The sequence below is a fragment of the Pituophis catenifer genome, unplaced genomic scaffold (assembly GCF_029215685.1).
Source record: "Pituophis catenifer annectens isolate HBS135680 unplaced genomic scaffold, rPitCat1.0.hap2 SCAF_15, whole genome shotgun sequence".
NCBI lineage: Eukaryota > Metazoa > Chordata > Lepidosauria > Squamata > Colubridae > Pituophis > Pituophis catenifer.
Genome location: NW_027256895.1, coordinates 7,895,503 through 7,903,494, shown reverse-complemented (window position 1 = coordinate 7,903,494; position 7,992 = coordinate 7,895,503).

Sequence of the window (7,992 nt, the reverse complement as noted above, 5' to 3'; positions counted from 1 at the left end):
TCATGTATGCACCTGTTTTCTTTTTCTTCCTGAGATTAATCTCCGCTCCTAAATTTATTTACTGGGGAGTGAAGTTAGAATTAAATGTTAGGCTCCATTGCCTTTTTTCTCCTTTATCTACTCCATCAACTAAATATCTGTAGTGAATACAGAAATCTTGCATATTAGTTTATGGGATTTTCACTTCTGTTGTGTTCATCAATGACAATAAAATGAAAACTGATACTGAAAGTGAGGAAGGGATGTGTGTGTGTGTGTGTGTGTGTGTGTGTGTGTGTGTGTGTGTGTGTGTGAGAGAGAGAGAGAGAGAGAGAGAGAGAGATGTCAAATAATTTTTTTTTTTTTTTTAATATCAGAACAACTTTGCTCTCTTTGGAAATTTTGAGGAGTAAATGACCACAGATTTTATTATGGAGTTAAATGTCTGCTTGAATTGGTCCACAAAGGGTTTGAAACCCACAGAAAGATCTAAGGCTTCAGTCATTCCCAAATAGAAGAAAAAAATGTATTTCCTGCTCATGGCTAACTCAAGTAAAAATGTCACCTAACCCAACATTGTGAAAACAATAGAGGTGTCCCCAGTGGTGAAATTCAATTTTTTTTACTACCGGTTCTGTGGGTGTGGCTTGGTGGGCATGATGTGGCTTGGTGGGCATGGCAGGGGAAGGATACTGCAAAATCTCCATTCCCACCCTACTCCAGGGAAAGGATACTGCAAAATCTCCATTCCCTTCCCACTACAGGGGAAGGAGAGTGCAAAATCTCCATTTCCTCCCCACTCCTGGGGGAATGATACTGCAAAATCTCCATTTCCTCCCAACTCCTGGGGGAAGGATATTGCAAAATCTCCATTCCCACCCCACTCTGGGATCAGCCAGAGGTGGTATTTGCTGGTTCTCTGAACTACTCAAAATTTCTGCTACAGGTTCTCCAAAACCTGTCAGAGCCTCCTGGATTTCACCCCTGGGTATCCCCCTCCTTTCTAGGGATCTGGAAGGAAATCATACAAAACTGCTTAAAATGAGAGCATGCCAAAATATCTATGCATCTTAATGCTATACAATGGAAGGTGAACTGCATGTATCATTCATTGTAAAAAAAAACCCAAACAAACAAATTTTTAAAAATCCAGTGTATTTTATCTTTATCTTTATTTGATTTGTATACCGCCCTACTCCCAAAGGACTCAGGGCGGTGAACAGCCAAACAGTAAAATACATAAATACAAAATTTAAAAACAGGATTGTAATTTTGTAAATTACAAATTGTAAATAACTCAATTAACTCAAATTGAGTTAGAAAATCAAGGAGTATATGAAATCCCATGCACCGCCTGCCCCACTACATACATCAGACAAACCAACAGACGAATAAGTGCACGTATTGAAGAACACAAGAACTCAGTCAGAAAAGAGGAACCAACTTCTTCCCTGGTCCAACACCTTAAAGCCACAGGACATGATATTGACTTTAAAAAGACCAGAACTATCGCCAAAACTGAACACTTTAACAACAGAATAATCAGAGAAGCCATCGAGATAGAAAAACGCCCACACAGCATGAACAAACGAGACAATACCTCCCGCCTACCAGCCATTTGGAAACCCGCCCTTATTGACAAACGAGTCCCTAACACGACGAATGACACCAAACCCACACTCACGAGAGCCACACAGGATGTCACCACCACACATCCACGCAGAAAGCAGACTCAAACCCACACTGATAATGAGCCACGACCAAGGACCAGAAGCCAGACCGCAGCTGCATCATTAGCCACTTTAAACCCCTCCAATCCATACATGAAGCAGACTGACACCCACCATGAAGAGCTCGCACGGCCACAAACACGAAGCCAAACAACAACAACGCAGCTCACCAGCTCAACCAAGCCCCCACTCAAACAGAACACACCCCCAGCCAATCAGAGCACAACCAACCCCCCATCCAATCAGAGCACAGCCAAGCCCCTAACCAATCAGAACACACCTCCACCCAATCAGAACACAGCCAAGTCCCCACCCAATCAGCTCACACCCCCACTAGCAGTTAAAAGGAAGAGACAGCTGAGATCTCACATTGCTCCTGGAAGCACGAAGCCAAGAACACCAGCCTGAAGATGACGAATGAGACTTCGTCGAAACGTCGCCAAAACACTTCCAATTTTACGTGGGAGAAGACCCGAATAACCAAAGACATACATACATACATACATACATACATACATACATACATACATACATATATATATATATATATATATATATATATATATATATATATATATCAATTACAAAGATAAACATTCGATCTTTCCTTATGCAGTGTGTCATCTGGGTACAAACATCTCTGTGCAACATTGTTCACCATTTGCCACATCATTCACATTCACATTATTTCTCTAAATTTAATATTATAATATTTAAACAGTATAAAGCTCTCCATTTTCTTCTTAATATCTTCTAATGATAATACCCTATTAACATTAAACATCATTATTTTCATATATATATATGAGTTTGAATCCAAATTAAGGGTATGGCTAGCTGATGAGAGCTAAATAGCTTGAAATAGATCTATACTATTATCCCTTTATTTCTTTATCAGCGAAATATAATTTAGATAGATAGATAGATATAGATATAGATATAGATATAGATATAGATATAGATATATGCAAGTTTTGGTGTATTCGGGTCTTTTCCCGTTTATTTATTTATTTATTTATTTATTTATTTATTTATTTATTTACTTCAAATTTATATACCGCCCTTCTCCCTAGGGACTCAGGGCGGTGTACAGCCAAATAAAAACACATAATAAATACATTAAGAACAGATTAAAAGGAAATATCTCAATTTGGCCCAAAATTTAAAAAGACAAACAAATTTAAAATCATTTAAAAGATTTGTTAGGCCAGCCCAGCTTGTTGGAAAAGGTAAGTTTTAAGGGCACGGTGGAAGGCACAGAGGTCATGGATTCTCTTTATCTCTGGGGGCAGCTGATTCCAGAGCATGGGAGCCCCCACAGAGAAGGCCCTCCCCCTGGGGGTAACCAGCCTGCATTGCTTGGCTGATGGCACCCCGAAGAGGCCCTCTCTGTGGGAGCGCATGGGTCGATGGGAGGTCGTTGGTGGCAGAAGGCGGTCTCGAAGATAACTAGGTCCTATGCCATGGAGCGCTTTAAAGGTGGTAACCAACACCTTGAAGCGCACCCGGAAGACCACTGGGAGCCAGTGCAGCTCGCGCAGGAGCATTGTTATGCGGGAGCACCATGCAACTCCCATAATTACCCGCGCGGCTACATTCTGGACCAGTTGGAGCCTCTGGGTGCTCCTCAAGGGAAGCCCCATGTAGAGAGCATTGCAGTAGTCCAGGCGAGAGGTGACTGGGCATGAGTGACTGTGCGCACGGAATCCCGATCAAGAAAGGGGCGCAACTGGCGGATCAGGCGAACCTGACAAAAGGTCCCCCTGGCAGCAGCCGTCAGATGTTCCTCCAAGGACAGCTGCATATCCAGGAGGACACCCAGATTGCGCGCCCTCTCCGCGGGGGCCAAAGACTCACCCCGATAGTCAGCGATGGAGTCAGCTGACTATATCGGGATGCCGGGAACCACAGCCACTCAGTCTTGGAAGGGTTGAGCTTGAGCTTGTTCCTCCCCATCCAGATCCGTACAGCCTCCAGGCACTGGGCCATCACTTCAAGGGCATCGCTGGGGTGGCCTGGGGTGGAGATGTACAGCTGGGTGTCATCAGCGTACTGGTGGTATCTCACCCCAAAGCCACGGATGATCTCGCCCAGCGGCGAGATTGAGAGTATCTTGGTGATGTTTCGGTGAGGTCTCGTCAAAACGAGATTATGAATATATATATATTCATAAATGACTTCATAAATATAGTAAAAGGGGAATTACATTTTATGAAGGTGTATTTAACTTGATATCAAGGGGATATCCTTTTTGGATTGGTCTGGGGTCTTTGAAATGTGAATGTTACAGAGTTTCTGAAATATTTATATAAATATATTTTAAATCATACTCACTCTCTGTTCATCTACCTATTTTCATTTAAGCTATTATTTTAATAATGCAAGAAGAATTAGTGAAGGGGAATGAAATGTATTCTTCCTTCCATCTCATCCTTTACTAGAAGTGTATGCTGGCCAATAACCATCATTAAGAGTGATTTGACTTTTCCTGTTTTAGCTTTATAACTTTTAATTCTTTTAAATAATTGTTATAGAATGGTTTTAAAAGGTAAATGTAGAGGTTCCCCTCACACATATGTATTAGTCATTCCTGACTCTAGGGGGCGATGCTCATCTCCGTTTCGAAGCCGAAGAGCCAGTGCTGTCCAAAGACATCTCCATGGTCATGTGGCCAGCATGACTAAACACCAAAGGCGCACGGAATGCTGTTACCTTCCCCCAAAGGTGGTCCCTATTTCTCTATTTGCATTTTTTACGTGGTTTCAAACGGCTAGGTTGGCAGAAGCTGGGACAAGTAACAGGAGCTCACCCCATTATGTGGCACTAGGGATTCGAACCGGTGAACGGCCGACCTTTCGATCAACAAGCTCAGCATCTTAGCCACTGAACCACCGTGTTAAAATAGTTAATGATTATCTCATGGTATTGGATTTTTGCATGCTGTCGAGAGTCAATTGCCACAAGATGTGCAACTACATAAAGTTGTTAAATTAATAAATTTGTCATTAAAAGATGTTAGATATTTTTGTGGCCTTTGGCAACTGCATGAAATAGAAACCTGGCAATATCCATTAGAAATGGGGATACGATTAAACATAGTTTTATAAAACTGGATTAACATGCAACAACCATCTTTAGAATTGATAAACAAGGTCCTGATGTTTATGTACAATTTGCATCTCAGGATCAACAACCAACAATAAATATCTATGGAGATTCTTGGTCATCCAGATCATCGTTGTCCCAAAAGTAATTTTTCAAAAAGCAACTGGACTTACTTGGTTTTTCCTTTAAGATGTTTCGCTTCTCATCCAAGGAGCTTCTTCAGTTCTGATTCTGACCAAGAACGGAAGAAGATTCTTGGATGAAAAGTAAAATGTGTTTGAGCAAAAACAAAGGAAGTCCAGTTGCCATTTAAAAAGTCACGTTTGGGACAATCAACAATAATGGAACCTGCACTCAGGAAATATGTTGCAGACTATAATTTGCTAAGGTAGCAATGAAAATTTCAGAGAAGACATTCAAATGTCCTCATGTGACAATATACATGATGATAAGGGTTCAATGGAGAACACACAACCTACTGAAACAGAGCCATGGAAATTCTGACAATCACAACCAGCAACCACCATTTTTCTTTTCTTTGAGTATCAGTTCCATATTTTCTACTCTGGTTTGTAGCTTTGGAGTTCCCTGCTCAAAAAGGATTCCTGCATTCTGTCAACATTCTGTGAAATGTCCCTGACCTGCTCTCGAGTTGCTATAGGCAAGGGGGATCAGAAAGCGAACTTTGCAGCTGCACCAAGGAGTTGGTATCTCAGTCCAAACAAAGTCATTCCTACCCATACACCAAGGTCATCTCCATGGAAACACCCAGTGTAAGGAGGAAGTGACTTTTACAACCTGCCAAATTGCTATATTGGAGAATGTGGCTGATGACACATATTGGGGGGGAGGGGGAAACAGGGTCAGAGGCAATGCATGAATTAACTGAGGTCAGAGTTGGCTCCACCTGGTCCATGCCGACATGAAGCTCGTAATAAATAACTGTGTCAACTTCCAAGCTGCCATAAGGAAGGAGAGGAGAGGCTTGAACTTTCACCTACTTAATTCCCCTGAAGAACTGTCTCCACGGAGATGGGATGGGAGGGGGACATTCCTGTGAACTGACAGGGATGGGATGAGTAGAGTGGCTTGGAAGATGGCCAATGAGACGCAGAGAATTGGGAACCGGAAAGAGAGGTTTTTTGGGGGCCAAAGTTCAGTGCTAACTGCGCATTGAGTCAGGGTCAGTTTGTTATGCTCAATAAACAGAAAAATTTCCTCAAAGATCGGGCATTTGGAAATTCATTTATTTGGAGATAACAACGAAGCTTGACAGACAGTTAGCACTGAACTTTGGCCAAAGTGGAACAACTTGCCTGCAGAAGTTGTGAATGCTCCAACACTGGAAATTTTTAAGAAAATGTTGGATAACCATTTGTCTGAAGTGGTGGAGCGATTCCTGCCAGGGCAGGGGGTTGGACTAGAAGAAGGAAGGTCCCTTCCAACTCTGTTATTCTATTCTATTCTATTCTATTCTATTCTATTCTATTCTATTCTATTCTATTCTATTCTATTCTATTCTATTCTACTCTACTCTACTCTACTCTACTCTACTCTACTCTACTCTACTCTATTCTATTATCTTAACTGACATCTTCTCAATATTAAATCATGAGACACTTATTATCTGACCAATAAAATAATTATTTCCTTAGGCCCAAACTTGCTGAGCAAAAGCAAAATTCAACAACAATCAAGATGCAAGCATCTGTTTGCGTATAAAGTACCATATTTTTCGGACTATAAGATGCACCGGAGTATAAGACGCAGTTTTTGCTTTTGAGGAGGAAAATAAGAAAAAAAAAATCTGCTTACCAGTATTCATCTGGCTAGTGTCCTTAGTCTGATCAGTTTCAACACATTACTTTGCTGGTTTTTGCTTGGGGATAAAAAACAGCTTCTAAGGCACAGCTGAGAGAAAGCAGCAATGAGAAAAGCAGGCAAAGCATGGGGTGGTGGTGGTGGAGAGATAGTTAGAAAAAAACTTCTAAAGAACAGCTGAGAATTGGAATAAAGCATGGTGATCACTTCACTTGCTAGAGCCTTGTTAAAGCAGAGAGTCAAGGGACCAGGCAAAGCTGGGAAGATCGCTCACTCGTATCTCATTAGGGCTGAAAAAAAGCTTCGAAAAAGCTACATTTGGAGTATAAGACACACCCAAATCTTCAGCCTCTTTTTTTGGGGGGGGGGAGGGGAAAGGTGTATCTTACACTCTGAAAAATACGGTATCTCTTGAATCACAGGGAAATGGGCACAAGGGGGGAAATGGGCCAGTTGGATTCATTGCTTTAGGGACCCTTCTGCCTCTCCCTTCTGCCAGAATGTCGATTCACATCCCGATGATAGCCAAGATTTGAATTGGCACTGATGGATTTTTGTCATTAAGTGCACTCTCACGCATAAACCTTAGCTCAATCATTGGAGGAATATTGGATTACTTTCCAACAGTAATTTATATTTGGACTCTAGATATTAATAAAATGTGTGTGTGTGTGTGTGTGTGTGTGTGTGTGTGTGTGTGTGTGTGTGTGTGTTGATTTCTATAAACCATTCTGATGTCCTCCAAGCAATTCAATTTTCATGTCAGCAAATTCTAGTTAAAGTTGAAATTATCTCAGCTGTGAAAAGAGCTGTGATGGTTTGTGAGAAACTCTCTTGAGGCCTGCGACTCTCAAAGGCCTGGAAGTGGTCTTGTTCTCAACACTGAGGCTGAGGAAACTTCTAAGGGCAAATTGCAGAGTCATTATTCTGAAAAATAAACAGCAGTATAATAAGATGTCTGTCGAATTGGGTGTTAGTTATCTTACTGTGGCATGCTTATGGCCAGCAGATACGAACATTTATATTTTTAGTTTCTGATTCAACCCAAGAATTAACACAAGCTCTACCAGAAGTGGCATCAGTCAGCCAGCCGGACTGTCTGTGTTGTAATTACACACCAGAGTATCACTTAGTGATGTCTATGGAGATTCTCAATCACCCAGGTTATGGTTGTCCTGAAAGTGCTTTTTCAAAAGGCAGCTAGACTTTGTTTTTCCATGAGGAAAAATGTCTCCCTTGAAAAAGCATCTTTAGGATCACTTAATCATAGAGTTATTAGCGTTCGCAGAAGAACGATTGAAGAAGAAAAGCTGAAAATGCTCACTTGGTAGTTCACCTAATCTCCCCCTTCTTCATA